This window comes from Saimiri boliviensis, chromosome 6 (genome assembly GCF_048565385.1).
Source record: "Saimiri boliviensis isolate mSaiBol1 chromosome 6, mSaiBol1.pri, whole genome shotgun sequence".
NCBI classification, from domain to species: Eukaryota; Metazoa; Chordata; class Mammalia; order Primates; family Cebidae; genus Saimiri; species Saimiri boliviensis.
In genome coordinates this window covers 58,686,192-58,707,437 of record NC_133454.1, presented here as the reverse complement: position 1 = coordinate 58,707,437, position 21,246 = coordinate 58,686,192, and the positions used below count along the sequence as shown (strand labels likewise).

The window sequence follows — 21,246 nt, the reverse complement described above, 5'->3', positions numbered from 1 at the left end:
AGATCATGCCACCGCACTCCAGCTTGCACAACAGGGCAAGACTCCATCTCAAAAAAAAAAAAAAAAAAAAAAAAAAACAGCCACAGAGCTGAACCCACTCATGGAGCACACACTGACACAGTCAGGGACATGCAAGTAAAAGGAGTGTCCTCTTACTTCAGTTTCTGGTGATCCAGAACTAGACCTTCGACAGTAGTTCTCAACCGGTGAGTCACAGAGGTTGGCAGGAAAACAGATCAGAGCACAAAGCTGACCCTTTACTAGCACTCTAGAGCAATGCAGTCCAGTAGAGAATATAGAAATAAACAGAATTTGAGCCCCCATGTTATTAAAATTTTTTAGTAGTTGTGTCCAAAAGAGCAAAGAGAAACAGGGGAAATTAACTTTATTTTCCTTTAACCCTATATATACAAAATATTCTTTCAAAGTGTAATCAATGTAAAAATTACTAACAAGATTTCTACACTCTTTTCAGTATGCTGAGTCTTTGAAATCTGGTGGTTTTTTAACATTTACCGTGCGTTTCAATTCCGGTTAGCCACATTTCAGTTCCTCCATTGCCGCATGAAGTGGCTGATGCAGCACTAGAACCTCGAAATCTGAGAAGCCGGGATGGCAGGAAAGTCAGGCCCCTGACACACAACCAGCCAGTGGAATGAGAACAAAACCCATGCAATTCGAGGAATGGGGTCGAAAGGGATCCACCGGCTGGTACCTGAGGTCCATATGCAATCAGCCCATAAATCTGCAAGGCAGAGGATATCCCTGCGCTTCAAAAAAAACTCTGTCTACTGCTTTATATGACTTCTTTTCTGTCACAATTCTCACCTTCATGTCCATTTAACCTCAGTTTACCAAAAAACATCATTGTCCCCAAATATTTTTTGAGAGTACAGTATGCCTGAACTATGTTAGATACTGGATCCAGTAATGTCTTATGCATCTACAATGCATTGCAGATTACAAAGCCCTCAACACAAACCAAAGAAGTGGGTGTATCAATTATCTATTACCAGGTAACAAATGGCTACAAATTTAGCAGCTTAAAACATCACACACTTATTATTTCATCATCTCTGTGGGTCAGGAGTCCAGGTATGGCTTAGCAGGATCCTCTGCTTAGACTCTCACAAGGTTGCTGGCTGCAGTGGCTCATGCCTGTAATCCTAGCACTTTGGGAGGCTGAGGCAGATGGATCACTTGAGGCCAGGAGTTTGAGACCAGCCTGGCCAACATGGTGAAATCCGGTCTCTACTAAAAGTACAAAAATTAGCCAGGCACTGTGGCAGGTGCCTGTATTCCCAGCTACTCAGGAGGCTGAGGCAGGAGGATCACTTGGACCTGGGAGGTAGGGGCTGCAGTGAGCTGAGCTCACACCACTGCATTCCAGCCTGGACAACAAGTGAGACTCTGTCTCAAAAACAAAAAAGAATCTCAATCTCACAAGTCTGTATCGAGGTGTTGGCAAAGCCTGGGTTCTCATCTGGAGGCTCAGCTGCAGAAGGATGTACTTCAACACTCACATAATTGTTAGCAGTATTGAGTTCTTTGTGGTTGTAGAACAGAGTGTCAGTTCTCTGCTGGATATTGATCAGAGGCCACCCATAGGTCCCTGTCTCGTGGGTGGTTCCCTCTCCATAGGTGGTTCACGGGACAGCTAACTTCTTCAAGGTTGTCAGTACATCTACTTCCAGTCTGCTGCAAGGTTGTTTTATATAATTTAACATTATCATGGAATTGACAGCCCATCATCTTGGCCACATTCTGTTGGTTGAAAGCAAGTCACAGGTCCACCCCATCCTCAAGGGCCCGTGATTACCCAAAGGCACAAACACCAGGAGTTGGGGATCATGGGAGCCACCTTAGGGTATGTCTCCCACAGTGGTATTATCCTAATAAATAACATAGGTAAGCAGAAAGGATGGGGGACAATGATTGGCAGCAGTCACTCAGCTTGTAGGGGAAAAATTCATGACTAGGGTCCATGGGTGCTGATTCCATGGCCAGTGTCCCTTCTAACACAGAGTGACAGTGAAACGTGGCTCCTGCCCTCAGGCAGCTAGCTAAATAATTGGGGGTTGGGGCTGGAAATAAGCTCACCCAAAGTCCCCACACAGGTGAGAGGCTTGGCCCAGGGAACAGGTTGTCAGGAACCTCCATTGCCTTCTTGAAGTGCCCCTCCCTGGACCTAGGCAGGAATATCAGAGATGAGACACGGGACTTTGGCCTGGCAAGAAGAAATCATGGGCTCTTGTCTAGGAGTAGGACTGCCTGTTTTAAGAAATTCCATCCAGCCAAGAACCTCCTCCACAACTTTTCCTAGGAGATGCTGCACTATAACTCCTAAGTTCCCCCTTCTCCCGCTTAGGGCTTGACTATCAAAGCCACCTACTATAGGTTTCCCACCTTCTCTGCCAGGCACTGTAGAAACCGCTCTGATCTTAGGCTTACATTTCAACAGCTTCAACAACTTCCATTTCAACAGCAAGCCCCTGGTGGTATATCTGAAAGCAATACCTGGACAAATGGATCTCCTAACGCCTCTGCTATCCCACTCCCAACATGTAGAATCAAGGTCAAACTTGAAGAATTTGGGCTAGATCAGCCAGGCGCAGTGATTTAGGCCTGTAATCCCAGCACTTTGCGAGGCTGAGGCAGGAGAATCGCTTGAACCCAGGACGTGGAGGTTTCGGTGAGCCGAGATTGCACCATTGCACTCCAGTCTGGGCAACAAGAGTGAGACTCCATCTAAAAAAATAATTTTGGGGGGGGGGGCTGAGATATGTACACTGCAAATAATGAATACAAGACAGTGTAAGCCATTTCATAAACATCATTAAAAATAATGAATTAATTAAGTTTATGTGTTGAAGTAAAAAGTTACTGTATACCAGTAAACATCTTAGCAATTCACAGACAGAAGAGCCCACTGTGAACTAGAATCAGGTAACTTGATTTGGGCTTAGAAAGAGACCGAGGTTTAGAGCAGTGGTTCTCAGGTGGGGGCAATTTTGTTTCCCAGGAAACATTTGGCAATATCTGAAAATATTTTTGATTGTCACAACCGGAGGAAGGAGGAAGGGTTGTGTTAGTCTATTTTGCATTGCTATAAAGGAATACCTGAGACTGGAAAGAAAAGAGATTTATTGGCTCACGACTCTGTAGGCTGTACGTGAAGCATAGAGCTGGGCATCTGCGTCTAATGAGGGCCTTGGAAAGCTTGCCATTGGACAGACAGCATCTATTATTTACTTCTTTACATCCATTTTAGAATCTTAAAAGAAGGCAAACGAGAGAGGGAGCAAGAGGTGGAGGATGCCAGGCTCTTTTAAACAACCCACTCTCACATTAATTAACAGATGATCGAGCACGCACTACCACAGGGAGGGCAGCAAGACATTCATGAGGGACCCACTCCCATCAACCAAACACCTCCCACCAGGCCCACCTCCAACAATGGAGGTCATATTTCAACATGAGATTTGGGGGTGACAAAACATCTAAACCCTATCGGGGCTACGGGTAGGTGCACCCAGCATGTAGGGAGCAGAGGCCACTGTAGAGTGGATGGTACGATACATCTCACAATGCACAGAATGCTCCCGCAGCAAGGAATTACCTCCCTTACAGCCAGAAAGGTCAGTAGTGCTGAGGTTGAGGAGCCCTGACCTAGAGTTGGCAGACAGGAAGAGAGGAAAGCTTTGGGCGAAGGTTGTGTGTGGCACTGTGAGAGCTGGGGGGTAGAGGGGAGGTATAAAACAGAGGCAGGTAGAGCAATAGAAACACCAGGCCACCAACCCACACTGTAATCTGCAGGACCTCCACCAACTAACGATAACTTATCTTCTGACTTACTGATCACCAGCAGCAACAAATGCAAGCATCCCTTTTGCATTTCACCTTTTATTCCTATTCACTTTTTTTTTTTTTTTTTTCTTTCCTGAGACAGGGTCTCACTGTCGCCCAGGCTGGAGTGCTGTGGTGTGATCTTGGCTCACTGCAACCTCCACTTCCCAGGTTCGAGTGATTCTCCTGCCTCAGCCTCCCGAGTAGCTGGGACTACAGGCGCGTGCCACCACACCTGGCTAATTTTTTTTTTCTTTGTATTTTTAGAAGAGACAGGGTTTCACCATGTTAGCCAGGATGGTCTCGATCTCCTGACCTCCTGATCCACCCGCCTCGACCTCCCAAAGTGCTGGGATTACATGCGTGAGCCACCGCGCCCAGCCTCCTGTTTACCTTTTATCCCTACATGAAACAGGATCTAATAACCCTTCGGGGATTTCATCAGACCGTGACAAATTTATCTTCCATCCCTACTATACAATCAAAGATATTTTAGGTTTAATTTTTCTCCTCCTCCTCCTAATAATCCTAGTACTATTTTCACCTGACCTTCTGAGCCACCCAGAGCCAACCCCCTCAACACCTACACCACTGTAAGCCAGAGTGGTACTTTCTGTTTGCTTACGAAATCTTACAATCCACCCCTAACAATCTAGGAGGCGTCCTGGCCCTTGTATTCTCCATTCTCATTCTTGCAGCTATTCCTGTACTTAACACGTCTACACAACAAACCATAATATTCTGACCATGGAGTGAATGCCTATTCTGAATCTTAATGGCCCACCTATTCACATTCACATAAATTGGAGGACAGCCAGTCCAATATCCTTTTATCGCCATGGGACAGACAGCATCTATTGTGTACTTCTCTACCATCTATTTTAGAATCTTTAAATGTTACCACCGAAGCTTAGAGATCCAACCCAATTCCTTTGTATTGCAGCTGTGGAAACTGAGCCTAAAGAGACAGAATTGATTGCTCAAGGCCATACAGGTTTCTAACTAGCAGAACCAGCTGCAGAACCCAGGCCCCTAACTCACTGGCCAGTCCTATTTCTTCTGTTTTATTTTTAACATCTAACAGCCCAATAAACTTTTGAACATTTCTTGTACAAACCTCTGAGCTACAGAATAGTTTTCAACTCAATAGGAAAAAAGGTTCCTATTGAGTTGAAAACTATTCTGTAGCTCAGAGGTTTGTAAAGTTTTTCTGCAAAGGACCAGAGAGTAAATATTTTAGGCTTTGTAAGCCAGACGATGTCAGTCACAAAAACTCAACGCTGCTGCTGTAGTGGGAAAGCGCCATACAGCATACATAAATGAATCAGTGTAGCTGTATTCCAGTAGAATTTATTTATAGACACAGAATTTAAATTTTATACAATGTATGTGTCAGAAAACAATATCTTTTTTTTAATTTTTTTCAACCATTTAAAAATGTTAGAAGAGGCTGGACACAGTGGCTCATGCCTGTAATCACAGAACTTTGGGAGGCCGTGGCGGGTGGATCACCTGAGGTCAGGAGTTTGAGACCAGCCTGGCCAATATGGTGAAACCCGGTCTCTACTAAAAATATAACAAATTAGCCAGGCATGGTGGTGTACGCCTGTAATCCAGCTATTTGGGAGGCTGAGACAGGAGAATTGCCTGAACCCGGGAGGCAGAGCTTGCAGTGAGCCGAGATTGTGCCATTGCACTCCAGCCTGGGTGACAGAATGAGACTTCATCTCAAATAAATACATCAATAATTTTTTTTAATGTTAGAATTATTCTTAGCTCCATGCCATACGAAAAGGTGGTGGGGCAGGCAGGAGGTGGGAACCGGGAGGATGTTAGTAGGTTTGGACTCTGGGTAAAAATAGTGGATAAGCTGCCATCAGAAAGTAGATCTCCGCAACCAGCAGGAAAAGATTTTAAAAACCTCCAGAAAAGTGCAATAAATTGCAAACAATACATACGATAAATCCTGTCGTTGCTAAATGTAAAATAAAGTTTCATATTTCTCTATGTACACACACGTACACATAAGCACTAGAGAAAGATCTAGAAGGATATTCATAAAATTCATAACAGGAATTACTTGGGGGAAGGGAGGAGGCATGATGGGAATAGGTCAAGGAAGGCCTTGCAGTGTTTCATGTGTTTTATAACGAGAATGTATTTATGTATCAGGCCTGCAACTTTTTAAAGTTTTAAATTTAAGAAGAGTCCATGCGTATCTTATACTAGTTTAAGGAATTTGCCTCACCCCTCACAAATAAACTTCATCCCTCCTTGCGGTCTCATCCGAGGGAACCAAGGGCAGAGCTGGAGGAGCCCGGGACAGAGCTCCTGCTCCTGCTTAGCAAGCAGGAGGCAGCCCCAGGCCCTGGGGATTTCTGGTCATTTTATGGTTTAGGGGAGGGAGGAGAGAAATGCTCTTTCATCAAATTTTTAAAAATGAAATAAAATTACTACTCTTTCTGCTGGGATACTGGTGGTCTGGGCCCGTGGAGGATCTGACTTTGGAAACCCCAAAGACAAAGGAGATGAAAAAAGCAGGGGCAGCCAGTCCCCTGGTGTCTGGGTCGCTGCTCTTGAAACCTCCAGCACATGTGGTTTCAATCACGGAGCCTGGCGCCTTCCGCCACTCAGAAGCCAGCAGCTTGGGGCGCCCAACCGAGTTCTTTGTTTGGGAGGAGCTGGACCCAGCCAGGGTGGCCCCCTTCGAGAGAGGGTTTAGGCTCAGCCTTCCCCTTTCTGTAAAATTCCGGAAATCTAAGGGCAGCCCCAGGCGACAGGCTGCAGGCAGCGTGCAGCCTGCTCCGGGGAGCTCTCATCTCTGGGGAGAGCCTAACCCTGAGACCTCTTGGCCAGCGTGGTCCAAAGCAAACAGCAAGCAGATGGTCCAAGCTCGGCCTCTGGTGAAACTGTTTATTCTTAGGAGATGGCCATCTCTCCTCCGGGACCCTGCCGGCTCCACCAGCCTCTTATTCCTTTCCTTCCGCATCTCCCCCTTCCTCCTTCTAAGTGGGAGTCCACTGAATTTGATACTACTTTTGAGCTTTAAGAAAGGTCTGCAAGGAAAAGTCAGCCTTCCACTGTGGAAGGTTAATTTGGTTTCCTAGAGGAGAAGGGTTGAATGGAAACATATGGGGCTCAGGAAACTGGACATGGGAGGTTTACACACCCAGTTAGGAATGAGGACGAACCTTGTTTGCCTATGTTGGCAGCCTGTCACATCTAACACCAAATGCCGTTAGCCAGCCCCATAAGTAAGATTCCATTTATGCTAAGTTACTAGTTAAAGTTATACTTTCAGAAAGTTAAAAGTGGAGGGGCTCCTTGGAAGGCTGAGGCGGGCAGATCCCACGAGCTCAGGAGTTAAAGACCAACCTGGCCAACATGGTAAAATCTCATCTCTACTAAAACTACAAAAACCAGCCAGGCGGGGTGGTGTGTGCCTGTAATCCCAGCTACTCAGGAGGCTGAAGCAGGAGATCGCTTGAACCTGGGAGGCAGAGATTGCAATGAGCCGAGATCATGCCGCTGCGTTCCAGCCTGGGCGACAGAGTAAGACTCCATCTAAAAAAAAAATTAATTAATTAATTTAAAAATTAAAATAAAAAGTATTACTTAAAAGTAATAACCAGGTTCCAGCCATGAAATATTACACTGGAGAGACCACAGACTTCCATCCTGTCCTACAGCAGCCCTTAAAGTGCCAGGGAGAGAAGGGCAGGGTCGGGGATACCACCCCAGAACTGGCTGCTGGCAGTATTAGGGCAACCCAGAAACCCCCTCCTCAAGAATATGAAAGTGATGACGCTTATGAAGCACTGGATTTAACTGAGTATGCAGGAAGACACCAGTGGTGGAATCTAGTGTTTGGCCACAGCTTGAGACCTATGGTAGAAAAATGCTCCATAGCTACCCAGATTGAATGGATGGTGTTACTGGCCGGTGTGCAGGATTTTTGTTACAAAAAGTTGGAAAACTCGCAGCAACTGCAGTAGGTGGTGGCCTTCTTCTCCTTCAGATTGCTAGTCATAGTGGCTATGTGCAGATGGACTGGAAGAGAATTGAAAAAGATGTAAACAAAGCAAAAAAGCAGATTAAGAAATGGGCGAACAAAACAGCACCTGAATTCAGCAATTTAATTGAAGAAGCAACAGAATTTATCAAGCAGAACACTGTGATATCCAGTGGATTTGTGGGAGGCTTTTCCTCGGACTTGCACCTTAAGGATGTGAATGTTCTCCCACAGTGGATTCAACTATGAGAAAAGAAGTGGGAGCAATAAGAGGCCTCTCAAGAGTACATGCTGCCAGGGTCTCTAGGGCAAGGAGAAACTAGCTGGAAAATACTGAATTCACAACTTAGCTTTTTGCCATCTGAAGCTTGGCAAACTAGTATCTGCTATAAAGCAACCTATATCGTGTGTGAACAGTAGTATTCCTGAGCAAAACATGGCTTTCATTACTTTGTAAAAATTTGCGTCTGTTTAGAAATTAACCTATAAAGGCCGGGCATGGTGGCTCACGCCTGTAATCCCGGCACTTTGGTAGGCCGAGGTGGGTGGATCACGAGGTCAGGAGTTCGAGACCATCCTAGCTAACACAATCAAACCCCGTCTCTAATAAAAACACAGAAAATTAGCCGAGCATGGTGGCACGCACCTGTAGTCCCAGTTACTCAGGATGCTGAGGAAGGAGAATCACTTGAACCCAGGAGGCAGAGGTTACAGTGAGCTAAGATCACACCACTGCACTCCAGGCTGGGCAACATAGAGCGAGACTCTGTCTCAACAACAAGAAAAAAAGAAATTAGCCTATAAAATTTCACCATTGGATATAGCTATGGAGAAAAAGAAATATGTTGGATTTATTGCCTAGTGAAATATTATTCTCTTTTTATTTAAATAAAACATTCTTCAACCGGGTGCCATGGCTCAGGCCTGTAGTGCCATGGCTCAGGCCTGTAATCACAGCACTTTGGGAGGCCAACGCGGGCGGATCACAAGGTCAAGAGATCGAGAACATCCTGGCCAACATGGTGAAACCCCATCTCTACCAAAAATACAAAAATTAGCTGGGTGTGGTGGCACGCGCCTGTAGTCCCAGCTACTCAGGAGGCTGAGGCAGGAGAATTGCTTGAACGAGGGAGGCGGAGGTTGCAGTAAGCTGAGGTCGCACCACTGCACTCCAGCCTGGTGTCTGGCAACGGAGCAAGACTCTGTCTCAAAAAATAGTAACAATAAAATAAAATGTTCTTCATTATGGGGGAAAAAAACGAAGTATTACATTGGAAATGCAAACCTACAGGCAATCATCTTACCTTAATCAACCCAGTTCCTAGCCTGGACTCCTGGAATATCTGTGAAAGACACCTCACTCAGGACTTTGTTTTTCACTATTCCCTCTTGGGACATTATCAGTCCTTAGCTTTGATAATATATACATATACATACAGTATATAGGCTCTATAAATCAGGGTCCCCTCCCCCCATCTTTTTTTTTTTTTTAACTTTTGAGAACAGCACAAACACTGCAAAGATATGTGACAGTTTTCTCAAGTATTTTGCTGTTCTTGAGGTGAATAAGGAACAAAATATTCACAGGATCAAAACCAGTTAATTTATTTATTGCTGCTCTTAGATTTATGACAGCTGGGATCCAGGAAGCCAAGCGCTCTCCTGACAGTGACAGTGGCTGGCACACTGACCAGCTCACATGCTAGCGCAATTTTTCTTTTTTTGTTTTTTTGAAACAGAGTCTCACTCTGTTGCCCAGGCTGGAGTGCAGTGGCACAATCTCAGCTCCCTGCAACCTCTGCCTCCCAGGTTCAAGCGATTCTTGTGCCTCAGTCTCCCGAGTAGCTGGGACTACAAACCTGCACCACCATGTCGGGCTACTTTTTTGTATTTTTAGTAGAAATGAGGTTTCACCATGTTGGTCAGGCTTGTCTCAAATTCCCGACCTCACATGACCGCCCCCCACCCCCAACCACCCGCCTCAGCCTCCCAAGGTGTTGGGATTACAGGTATGAGCCACTGCGCCTGGCCTACAGTGCAAATTTCAGCATAAAATGCCCTTGCGTAAAAACCTCGATGGCTCCTCTTTGCCTAAGCACTGAGGACAAATTCTAATCTCCTTAGTATGCTACTGTGAAAGAAAAAATTAACAATAATACTTGCTAAAGATGGTAAGAAATACACTATTCAAGGGGAGTATAGGAGAGAAAAAAATGTTTTCCTTCTACCCTTCTTGGTCCTTCGCTGGGGCTCTGTAACAAAAGGCAGATTAATAAGAGAAAAGCATACAATTTTTTTTTTTTTTTTGAGACAGAGTCTTACTCTGTCGCCCAGGCTGGAGTGCAGTGGCATGATCACGGCTTACTGCAACCTTCCCTTTCAGGTTCCAGCAATTCTAGTGCCTCAGCCTCCCAGGTAGCTGGGATTACAGGTGTGTGCCACCATGCCTGGCCGATTTTTGTATTTTTAGTAGAGATGGGTTTTCACCATATTGGCCAGGCTGGTCTCAAACTCCTGGCCTCAAGTGATCCGCCCACCTTGGCCTCCCAAAGTGCTGGGATTAAAGGCATGAGCCACCGCCTACAAATTTATTTAATACAAGTTTTATGTGACATGAGAGCCTTCATATGGAAATGAAGCCCCATAAAAATGGTTAGACATGTTTTTACTAGGTTTGATGAAGAGTGAAAAATCATGGGAAAAGGTTATGATCTAAGGGTAATAAGCTGGGGGAAACAGCAAGGCCTGCCCACTCAGATTCCTCTTGGTGTTCCTGTCTTCAGAGACAAGGACGCTCCTTCCTCTAGGTATAGGGAGGGTGCCTCTCACATCAGGGGCTTAGGACCTTCTTGTGGGAGAAGGTCAGACAGTCCTTCCTGCACCTGGTCTTTCTCAAATTTCTTCAGCTTAAAATACTCAATATGGGGTAGGATGCTCTGAACCCCATCATGGTAGTGGCTACGACAATCAATGGGGTTTTGTAGTATGGGCGAGACTTGGGGCTCAAATTCAGGAATAATAAGGAAAAGTGGAGATGTATAGCCAAAGAATAAGGCAGGGGAATCAGTGGATGGAAAATCACTAGGAAGTGGGGTAACTCTTCGCCAAACTGACTTAACAAGGTTTCTGCTGAAAGGAAGCCAGGGTAAGAGGATGTTGACGGTGGTCAGACGAGAGAGAGGGATTTCACTAAACTCATTCAGTAGGATTCTTGATAAAACTGGAGTAAGCGGGCCTAGACAGAGCCCCAGGTTGGGCCTAGTTAAAAGGAGGACCCAGAGAAGCCTGACCACAGCCAGGTCAAGGAGTCTGTGATTTTGCTCCATTAACCTTTTCCAGCCTCGTTTCCAGTCATTAGAGCCTGCGGATTCTACACCGACATCATTATAAACTTCCCGTCTTTCCCTGAACAGATCTCCAGGCCATCCCAACAACTCTAGAATTCCTTGGCAGGCAGTTACAATCTCGGAGTCCAGGCATGGTGGCACAACGCTGTAATCCCAGCCTTTGGGAGGCCGAGGCAGGCAGATCGCTTGAGGTCAGTGGTTTGAGACCACCCTGGCCAGCATGGTGAAACCCTGCCTCTATCAAAAAATAGAAAAATTAGTTGGGCATGGTGGTGCACGCCTACTTGCCAGGCTGACGTGGGAGAATCACTTGAGCCCGGGAGGCAGAGGTTGCAGTGAACCGAGATGGCACCATTGCCCTCCAGCCTGGGCACAGAGTGAGACCCTGTCTCAAAAAATATTTAAAATAAAATGAAAATTAAAAACAGGGCCAGGTGCAGTGGCTACACCTGTAATCCCAACACTTTGGAAAGCCGAGGTGGGTGGATCACTTGAGGTCAGGAGTTTGAGACCAGCCTGGCCAACATGGTGAAACTCCTTCTCTACTAAAAATACAAAAATAAGCTGGGCTTGGTGGAAGGCACGTGTAATCCCAGCTACTCGGGAGGCTGAGGCAGGAGAATGGCTTAAACCTGGGAGGCGGAGGTTGCGGTGAGCCAAGGCTGCACCACTGCACTCCAGCCTGCTGGACAGACCAAGACTCTGTCTCAAAATTAAAGTAAAATAAAATATGAAATAAAATAAAATGAGAGAGACAAAACTAAGAGAAAATAAAGGGAAACATTATAACCTCAGAGCACAGAGAAATAGAAAACACTGGGGATACTGTGGTCTAGGAAATAGCCCTCTCCACATGGACCTTCTGAATAGCTTTCCATACTTGACAATTCCCCAAAGTAATCATTCCTTTGCTGAGTCCTTAATAGGGCAGCTGCCCACTTACCAGCCATGTGCCCTGGCATGCAACTAAATCAGCCTGCAGGAAGATAGGAATCATATCTTTCTGCAATTCGCTTAAAAAAAAAAAAAAAAAAGCTATTTGTGGACTAGAGGTTCTGCCTCAGCACTTGGTTCAGGTCTGCTCCTTATGCCCCCCTTCCCCCTGCAAAGATTATTACTTTCCTTTCACTTTTGTACTCCTTACTATAATAGCTAAGATAGATTTTGTACAACATGCTTTAAACAAGATTGTTTTTAATCCTTATGACAGTCATGTCAAAAGGTACTATTATAATGCTCATTTTTATAGATGAGAAAAGTAGGTTCAGAAAAATTAAGGATTTTGGCTGGGAGCAGTGGCTCACATCTGTAATCCCAGCACTTTGGGAGGCCAAGGAGGGTGGATCACCTGAGGTCAGGAGTTCGAACCCAGCCTGACCAACATGGTGAAATCCCATCTCTACTAAAAATACAAAAATTAGTTGGGTGTAGTGGTAGGTGCCTGTAACCCCAGCTACTTGAGAGGCTGAGGCAGGAGAATCGCTCAAACCCAGAAGATGGAGGTTGCAGTGAGCCGAGATCGCACCATTGCATTCCAGCCTGGGCAACAAGAGCAAAACTCCATTTCAAAAAAAAGGAAAGAAAGAAAGAAAGAGAAAGAAGAAAGAAAGAAAGGAAAGAAAGAAAGAAAAAAAGAAAGAAAGAAAGAAAGAAAAAAAAAAAGAAATTAAGTTAAGGGCAGAGTCCACTCCAATGTGACCCAAACCCACTCAAGTAACCATCCTCCACACTGTGTTTTGAAACCTAGTATTTAAGAGTTTGGAAAAGGTTGGGTTTGGATTTCCTTATTTTTTATTATTGTTCATTTGTTTGTTTTGTTTTGCTTTTAATATTTTGTTTTGTTTTTGTTTTTGCTTCTAATCTTAAATATATAAAATTAAAGTGAGAAGAGTTAGAAATTCCCTCCAACAGTCAAAATATTTGTTTCCAAATATTCTTTCTATATTATTTTCTAATCTTCGTGGCTACCAGGAAATATTTCTCAATGGAACTGATGGACCAAGAGAAATTTCTAGGCTTTATATTTGAGGGATGAGAAAAAGCTCTAACACTAGACAGTCAAACGATTTGGGTAGAAAGAAAAATTATCACCTAAGTACTATTTTGGAATGACAGGTATTATTTTTGAAATCCAGCTGGGCATGGTGACTCACACCTATAATCCCAGCACTATGGGAGGCCAAGGTGGGTGGATCACTTGAGGTCAGGAGTTCAGGACCAGCCTGGCCAACACAGTGAGACCCTATCTCCACAAAAAATACAAAAATTAGCCAGGCATGGTGGTGCATGCCTGTAATCTCAGCCACTTAGGAGGCTAAGGCAGGAGAATAGTTTGAACCCGGGAGGCAGAGGTTGTAGTAAGCCAAGATCGTGCCACTGCACTCCAGCCTGGGCAACAGAGTGAGACTCCGTCTCAAAAAAAAGAATTCCATTTGGGGAAGGAATACAAAGAACTTACCACACTTTTCATGCTGCATGTGAATATTATATACATGTGTGCTATGATGGTGTTTAGAAGCAACTCTGAATGGAGTTTTAGATTTGTGAACTATTTTCTGACTCCTGAACTACATTTTTTCCCAATCCTTTTCCACGGCTCAACCCTTACCCTCCCAGAATGCCTGCTGTCCATTCCCTGGCATGTGCAGGAAGCAGGAATGATGCAACTCCCAAAGGGTGCCTGCCAGGGAAAGTGGGCTTCTGTCCATCTGGGCAAGGACATCACTTAGGGGCCATAAGCCTGTGTCAAAGGAAAAGGTGATAAAATTTTTCTACTCCCTCATGACTTGCTTAAAATCCAGATCACAAAAAAAAAAAAAAAAGTCCAGATCATACCATTTTTCTTAATTCGCAATGGATGGACGATAAATAATTTTTCTTCCTTTTTAATTTTGCCAAACCCTGCCCAGAAAGCAGGGTAAAGCTCCTATGTGTTGATGGCCCTGGGGCCACTTCCCAGCACCTCCCAGGGAGCTCTATCAAACCACGGTGGCTGTGAGTGACAATGATGGGAAGTGATGTTCATCCACAAAAGGGCGAGTTTGAGGCCTCCCAAGGCAGTTACATCCCTTGGTCTCCCCTGTACAATTCCCAGAGTTTCAAATTTCTGAAAGATGAATACCACACAGTGTTCTACAGCCCCAACACTAATTTTCTTTACCTCCTTTTCCCTTGAATATTTTTCTCACCATCTGCATTCTATGAAGAGAGAATTCCACTCAATCCTGCTTTAACATGCTCTTTTCTGAGTGTGGGCAGTCTTCTCTGTGGCTTAGTGGTTTTGAATGCTAAACAGAGTAGGAGACAAAATTTGATCCCTGACTCTGTAAGTTATATTTATTTCTCTAGTATTCCAGGTCTGGAGCTTCCAAGGAGGAAAAAAAAAAAAATGTGTGCTGTCATAAAAAGGAAGGGGTGGATTAGATGTGAAAGTAATACCATTTCTGGGCCGGGCGCGGTGGCTCAAGCCTGTAATCCCAGCACTTTGGGAGGCCGAGGCGGGTGGATCACGAGGTCGAGAGATCGAGACCATCCTGGTCAACATGGTGAAACCCCGTCTCTACTAAAAAAAGTTCAAAAAATTAGCTGGGCATGGTGGTGCGTGCCTGTAATCCCAGCTACTCAGGAGGCTGAGGCAGGAGAATTGCCTGAACCCAGGAGGCGGAGGTTGAAGTGAGCCGAGATCGCGCCGTTGCACTCCAGCCTGGGCAACAAGAGCGAAACTCCGTCTCAAAAAAAAAAAAAAAGAAAGAAAGAAAGTAATACCATTTCTTAAAACAATAGCATGTAAAAAGTCAGAAGACCTGGGTTCTAGTCCTAACTTTGCCGTTAACTTGCATCAGTGTGGCTTGTCACTTAGCCGCCTAATGTATAAGGTGAAGTGGTCAAATGAGAAGTGGTACTGGACAATTTTTTTTTTTTTTTTTTTTTTTTTTGAGATGGAGTTTCACTCTTGTTGCCCAGGCTGGAGTGCAATGGCTCTATCTTAGCTCACTGCAACCTCCGCCTCTCGGATTCAAGCGATTTTCCTGCCTCAGTCTCCTGAGTAGCTGGGATTACAGGTACCTGCTATCACGTCCCACTAATTTTTTGTGTTTTTAGTAGAGATGGGGTTTTACCACGTTGGCCAGGCTGATGTCAAACTCCTGACTACAGGTGATACGCCCACCTCAGCCTCCAAAGTGCTGGGATAACAGGCGTGAGCCACCATGTCCAGCTGCATTGTTCTTTATATCTATTACATGATTTGATTTTTTTGAAGGATGATTGCATGAGCCTGAACAGTATTTAGAAGCACAAATTTTAAAGGAGACGGATCTTCAATTCCAATACTGGCTGTGCTGATTATTGGGTGTATTTCAGCGGGAAATTTATATGTCTTCCCTAAGCTTCAGTTTCATCATCTGTAAAATGGGAATGAAAATCATACCTATTCTGTGGGATCGTGTAAGGATTAAATAAGATAACGTTCATAGAGCTCTTAGCAAGTGCTCAATATCGGTAGCTACTAGTATAAAAGTTTCATAAGATTCTTCCCACCACTATGCATTTTACTATTCAATTTGAATAAAAGGTCAAATTAGTTGTTTAATATATATTGATGATTGAACTTCTCATTATTTTTCACTTTTTAAATTGTAGTTTTTTGTTTGTTTTTGTTTTTGTTTTTCGAGATGGAGTCTCACTCAGTCACCCAGGCTGGCGTGCAGTGGCGCAATCTCGACTCACTGCAACCTCTGCCTCCCGGGTTCAAGCGAATCTTGTGCCTCAGCCTCCCAAGTAGCTGGAACCACAGACACCCACCACCACACCTGGCTATTTTATTTTATTTTATTATTTTTTTTTTTGTATTTTTAGTAGAGATGGAGTTTCACTATGTTAGTCAGGATGGTCTCAATCTCCTGACCTCGTGATCCACCTGCCTCAACCTCCCAAAGTACTGAGATTATAGGCATGAACCATCATACCCAGCCAACTTGTAGTCTTTTTCTTTTTTTTTTTTTTTTTTTTTTTTTTTTTGGAGACAGGGTCTCATTCTGTCGTCTCACTCTAATGCAGTGACATTGGCCGGGCGTGGTGGCTCACGCCTGTAATCCAAGCACTTTGGAGGCCAAGGAGGATGGATCACCTGAGATCGGGAGTTCAAGACCAGCCTGACCAACATGGTGAAACCCCATCTTTAAAAATATAAATAAATAAATAAATAAAATAAGAATGCAGTGAAATGATCATAGCTCGCTGCAACCTCTACTTCCTGGGCTCAAGGGAAAATCTCACATCAGCCTCCCAAGTAGCTGAGACTATAGGCATATGCCACCACATCCAGCTACTTTTTTATTTTTGATAGAGGCAAGATCTTGCTATGTTGCTCAGGCTGTTCTCGAACTCGAGCTCAAGCGATCCTCCCACCTCAGCCTCCCAAAGTGCTGGGATCACAGGCCTAAGCCACCATGTCAGCCTTGCAGTCATACTTTGTTTTTGCTTTTTCAAGTAAGTCCCCTTTCTTCCTAGTTGGCTGAGTTGTTTTTTGTTCATTGCTTTTTTAAATCATGAATGGGTATTGAATTTGTTAAAGTCTTTTTCTTTTTTTTTTTTTTTGAGACGGAGTTTTGCTCTTGTTACCCAGGCTGGAGTGCAATGGCGCGATCTCGGCTCACCGCAACCTCCGCCTCCTGGGTTCAGGCAATTCTCCTGCCTCAGCCTCCTGAGTAGCTGGGATTATAGGCACACGCCACCATGCCCAGCTAATTTTTTGTATTTTTAGTAGAGACGGGGTTTCACCATGTTGACCAGGTTGGTCTCGATCTCTCGACCTCGTGATCCACCCGCCTCGGCCTCCCAAAGTGCTGGGATTACAGGCTTGAGCCACCGCGCCCGGCCAAAGTCTTTTTCTTCATTCTTAATCTACTGAAATGATACTGCTTTTCTCCTGTATTCTATAAATATGGGGAATTACAATAATTAATTTTTTTATTGTTAAAGCAACCTTAGATTCTGAGGATAAAAACTACTTGGTCTGATGCATTACTCCTTTTTGTTTGTCTGTTTGTTTGTTTTTTGAGATGGAGTCTTGCTCTGTCACCAGGCTAGAGTGTAGTGGCATGATCTTGGCTTACTGCAACCTCCACCTCCCTGGTTCAAGTGATTCTCCTGCCTCAGCCTCCCGAGTAACTGGGATTATAGGCATGTGCCACCACGCCCGGTTAACTTTTTGGATTTTTAGTAGAGACGGGGTTTTGCTGTGTTGGCCAGGCTGGTCTCGAACTCCTGACCTCAGGTGATCCACCCACCATGGCCTCCCAAAATGCTGGAATTACAGGCGTGAGCCATCGTGCCCAGCTGCATTATTCTTTATATCTATTACTTGATTTGATTTTTTTGAAGGATGATTGCATCTAGATTCATGAGTGATATTGGTCTATGATTTTCTTTTGTGTGTGTGTGATATCTTTGTCTGGTTGTTGGGATCAGAGTAATGCTCATAAAATATATTAGGAAGTGCTCCTTTTCTATTTGCTCAAACAGTTTGGTTAGAATCACTATCATTTCTCCTCTCTGAAAGGTTTAGTTCTTGCTTTTAAATGTAAAAGAAACTTCCCCTTTTAGTCCTCCCTCCCTCCATACAGTAAGTCTTATTTACTAATATGGGAAATAAGTCATTATAAAAATAGGTGGAAAGGGCCTGTTGGCTCACACCTGTAATCCCAGCACTATGGGAGGCCAAAGCGGGTGGATCACTAGAGGTCAGAAGTTTGAGACCGGTCTGGCCAACATGGTGAAACCCTATCTCTACTAAAAATACAAAAATTAGCCAGGCATGATGGCACGCACTTGTAATCCTAGCTACTTAGGAGGCTGAGGCAGGAGAATTGCTTTAATCCAGGAGGTGGAGGTTCCAGTGAGCCAAGATCGTTCCACTGCACTCCAGCCTGGACGACAGAGCAAGACTCTGTCTCAAAAAAAGAAAGAAAAAAAAGAAATTAAAGTATTTAAAGATGGAATTATATGTTCATAGTTTCCTGTCCTTTTCCTTTATAGTATTTGTCTCATTTATACACTTAGTTATATTTAACTTATCACATTTAATATAACTAAATACTCGCAATTATTTCTCTTTTGTTACTATGAGTCTTCTTCATACAATTGTAAGTTTCATGAGGGAAGAGACTAGTTCTGTTTTCTTATTATTGTCTTCATAAACTTAGCAAAAGAGTAGAAAGCTGGCTGACCAGGCGCAGTGGCTCACACCTTTAATCCCCACACACTGGAACACTGAGGCTGGAGGATTGCTTGAGCCTAGGAGTTCGAGACCAGCCTGGGCAACACAGTGAGACCGCCGTCTCTACCAAAAAAATAGGGCTGATAAATAATTGATTAAGACATGGATAAATTAATGAATACATACTTAATGTTTTCAGTTGAACTTCCCAGAGAGTTTGCATGTCCCTCTGAAAAATTAATCAATTCATCTTGCATCCATTAGGGGCTTATTCGGTGACAAGCATTGTGTAAATACAAAGAATTGAAAAGAATGGCCCTGCCTGGGGAGTTTAACATCCAGTAAAAGAAAAGACATAGGCATGACAAAATGTAAGATCTATTATAGAAGTGCCTACAGAGTATTATAGGGAAATGGATAAAAAAGAAATCCATGCTATTCAGGCAAAGCAATATGTTCAGCCTGGCCCCTTGAAAGAGGAAAAGATTTTCTAAGCAGGGAAGGCGAGGCAATAAGCAGCATGAGCAGCACGTGGTGGTTGTGGCTAGGAAGGGGTCTTCGTTGTACCCCAGCCCAGCACATTGTCCATGGGTGCTTTCTGTGTGCTCCTGCTGTGGGAAGAGAGAGCAGAAAGCAGAGAGTGGGCTGGGCCATGTGCCTCACACCTGTAATCCCAGCACTTTGGGAGGCCAAGGCGGGCGGATCACTTGATGTCGGGAGTTTGAAATCAGTCTGGCCAACATGCCGAAAGCCTGTCTCTACTGAAAATACAAAAAAAATTAGCCGGGCGTGGTGGCGCATGCCTGTAACCCCAGTTACTTGGGAAGCTGAGGCAGGAGAACCCCTTGAATCCGGGAGGCAGACAGTACAGTGAGCTGAGATTGCGCCACTGCACTCCAGCCCGGGCAACAGAGCAAGACTCCGTCTCAAAAAAAAAAAAAAAAAAATAGATAGAAAAAACCAGACATTTGTTGTTAAACTAAAAATAAAAACCAAAAAAAATGTAATAAGCTATGACAGGGCTGTTCTCTATAGGCCAATTCCAATAATATTTACCTAGAAGTTTTCTCCTCCTAAGTCTCCCCTCAAATGAATTGCTCTCTCCTCAATGCTCCTTTTCTCTTTCCCTTGCAGTCTAACCCTGAGTGATGAGTTCACTCCCACCCAAACATGCAGAACTCATTCCTGCCTTTCTCCTTTGCATTTTCCCTCGATTTGTCACTCATGTCCCATTTCCTGCACTGATTTTCATTATTTATGGGTCGCCATCTCCTCTGAGCTGCAGAGCATTAGGGGTAGTGTCAATTTTGTGCTGTCTAATAGTATTTGCTAATTTTTGCACATGACTTACAACTACACTGGATGCTACATGAGGACTGGAGTCAGGAATTGCATATGGATTGTGTCTATTATCATATGTTCCACAAAATCCCTGTACAATGCTATGCATAATACATGGTCACATGGCAGGTTCCCTGATTCAGACAGGAACTAGCAGTCAAGAAAATCTGCCTGTGTGTACACTGCACTTCCTCATGGGACTCGCCACCAATCTCTCATGTACATAAACTTTGGCCAGGAGCAGTAGCTCATGCCTGTAATCCCAGCACTTTGGGAGGCTGAGGTGGGCAGATCACTTGAGGCCAGCAGTTCGAGACTAGCCTAGCCAACATGGTAAAACACTGTCTCTACCAAATATACAAACATTAGCCAGTGTGGTGGCACATGCCTGTAATCTCAGCTACTTGGGAGGCTGAGGCATGAGAATGGCTTGAACTTGGGAAGCGGAGGCTGCAGTGAGCGAAGATCACACCACTGCACTCCAACCTGGACGACATGAGCAAGACTCTGTCTCAAAAAAGAAAAGAAAAGAAAATCTTTAGATCTCTGCTAGAATTCTGCAGAGTTCATGCACCCGGAAGGGTCACAGCTGGAGGCCAACGTAATACGCCCAGAAAAGCGGATTCCTGGACTAGAAACCAGAGTGGCTTTTAAAGACCACAGAGAAAATGAAAGATTTAAACAAATATTTTTTCTAAGAAGGCCTCAGTGTCTGGTAGGGTTTCCAAGCTGCAAACACAGCAAAGGGGAGGAGGGTGCAGGAATGAACTCTTTTGGGAAAAACAGGGCTTCGTTTATGTTGGGCATGATGGCTTCATCCTGAGCATTTCTGTAATGAGCGTTTCTTTAATTTGTTCTGAAAGCCTTGATTCATTTCCCTTAGACTGAACCAAAATAGCTTAAATACAACACTCCTGGTGAGTAGAAAGAAAGGAAGAAGGGAAGGAGGGAAGCGAGGGAGGAGGAGAAGGGGAAGGTAAGAAAAATACAAGACCTGAAAACAAAATCCCACACACGTTTTCTCTTTGGGATTCATAGGTCAAAAAAATGAGTGGAAATTTCCTCATTCCTAAAGAAACTTGCTTTCACATTTCTCTGCCACCTTTTTCCCAGATAAGGTTCTCTGGATAAGAGACAGCCTATTGGGAAATTGAAGCTTTGTCTCCTTTTCTATCATGCTGAGCAGACGGTGTTGCCACAGAAAAGCTTTCCAGTAGGAGTGTGACCACCGTGTATCCAACATGAGCTTCCTGAGTACACGGACAACTGTTCTGTTTCCCGGACGACTGTCCTATCCTTACAGGGTTAGAGAGCCAGTAACACAGGCAGTATCGCAGTTAACAGACACAACCCTGCAATGATGACTCTCTGTTTTTGTTGTTGTTGTTGTTGTTGTTTACTTTTTTTTTTTAAGACAGGGTTTCACCATGTTGGTCAGGCTGGTCTTGAACTCCCGACCTCAGGTGATCCTCCCGCCTTGG

The 21,246-nt window shown here is 44.4% G+C and overlaps 1 protein-coding gene and 1 pseudogene across 1 annotated transcript in view; both read left to right on the top strand.

The window, feature by feature from the left end:
* The window catches only part of CLMP (CXADR like cell adhesion molecule), a 134,468-nt gene that overhangs the window by 55,559 nt on the left and 57,663 nt on the right, over positions 1-21,246 (top strand). The gene's annotated exons all lie outside the window — the stretch shown is intronic.
* Positions 5,030-21,178, top strand: LOC141584836 (FUN14 domain-containing protein 1 pseudogene; annotated as a pseudogene).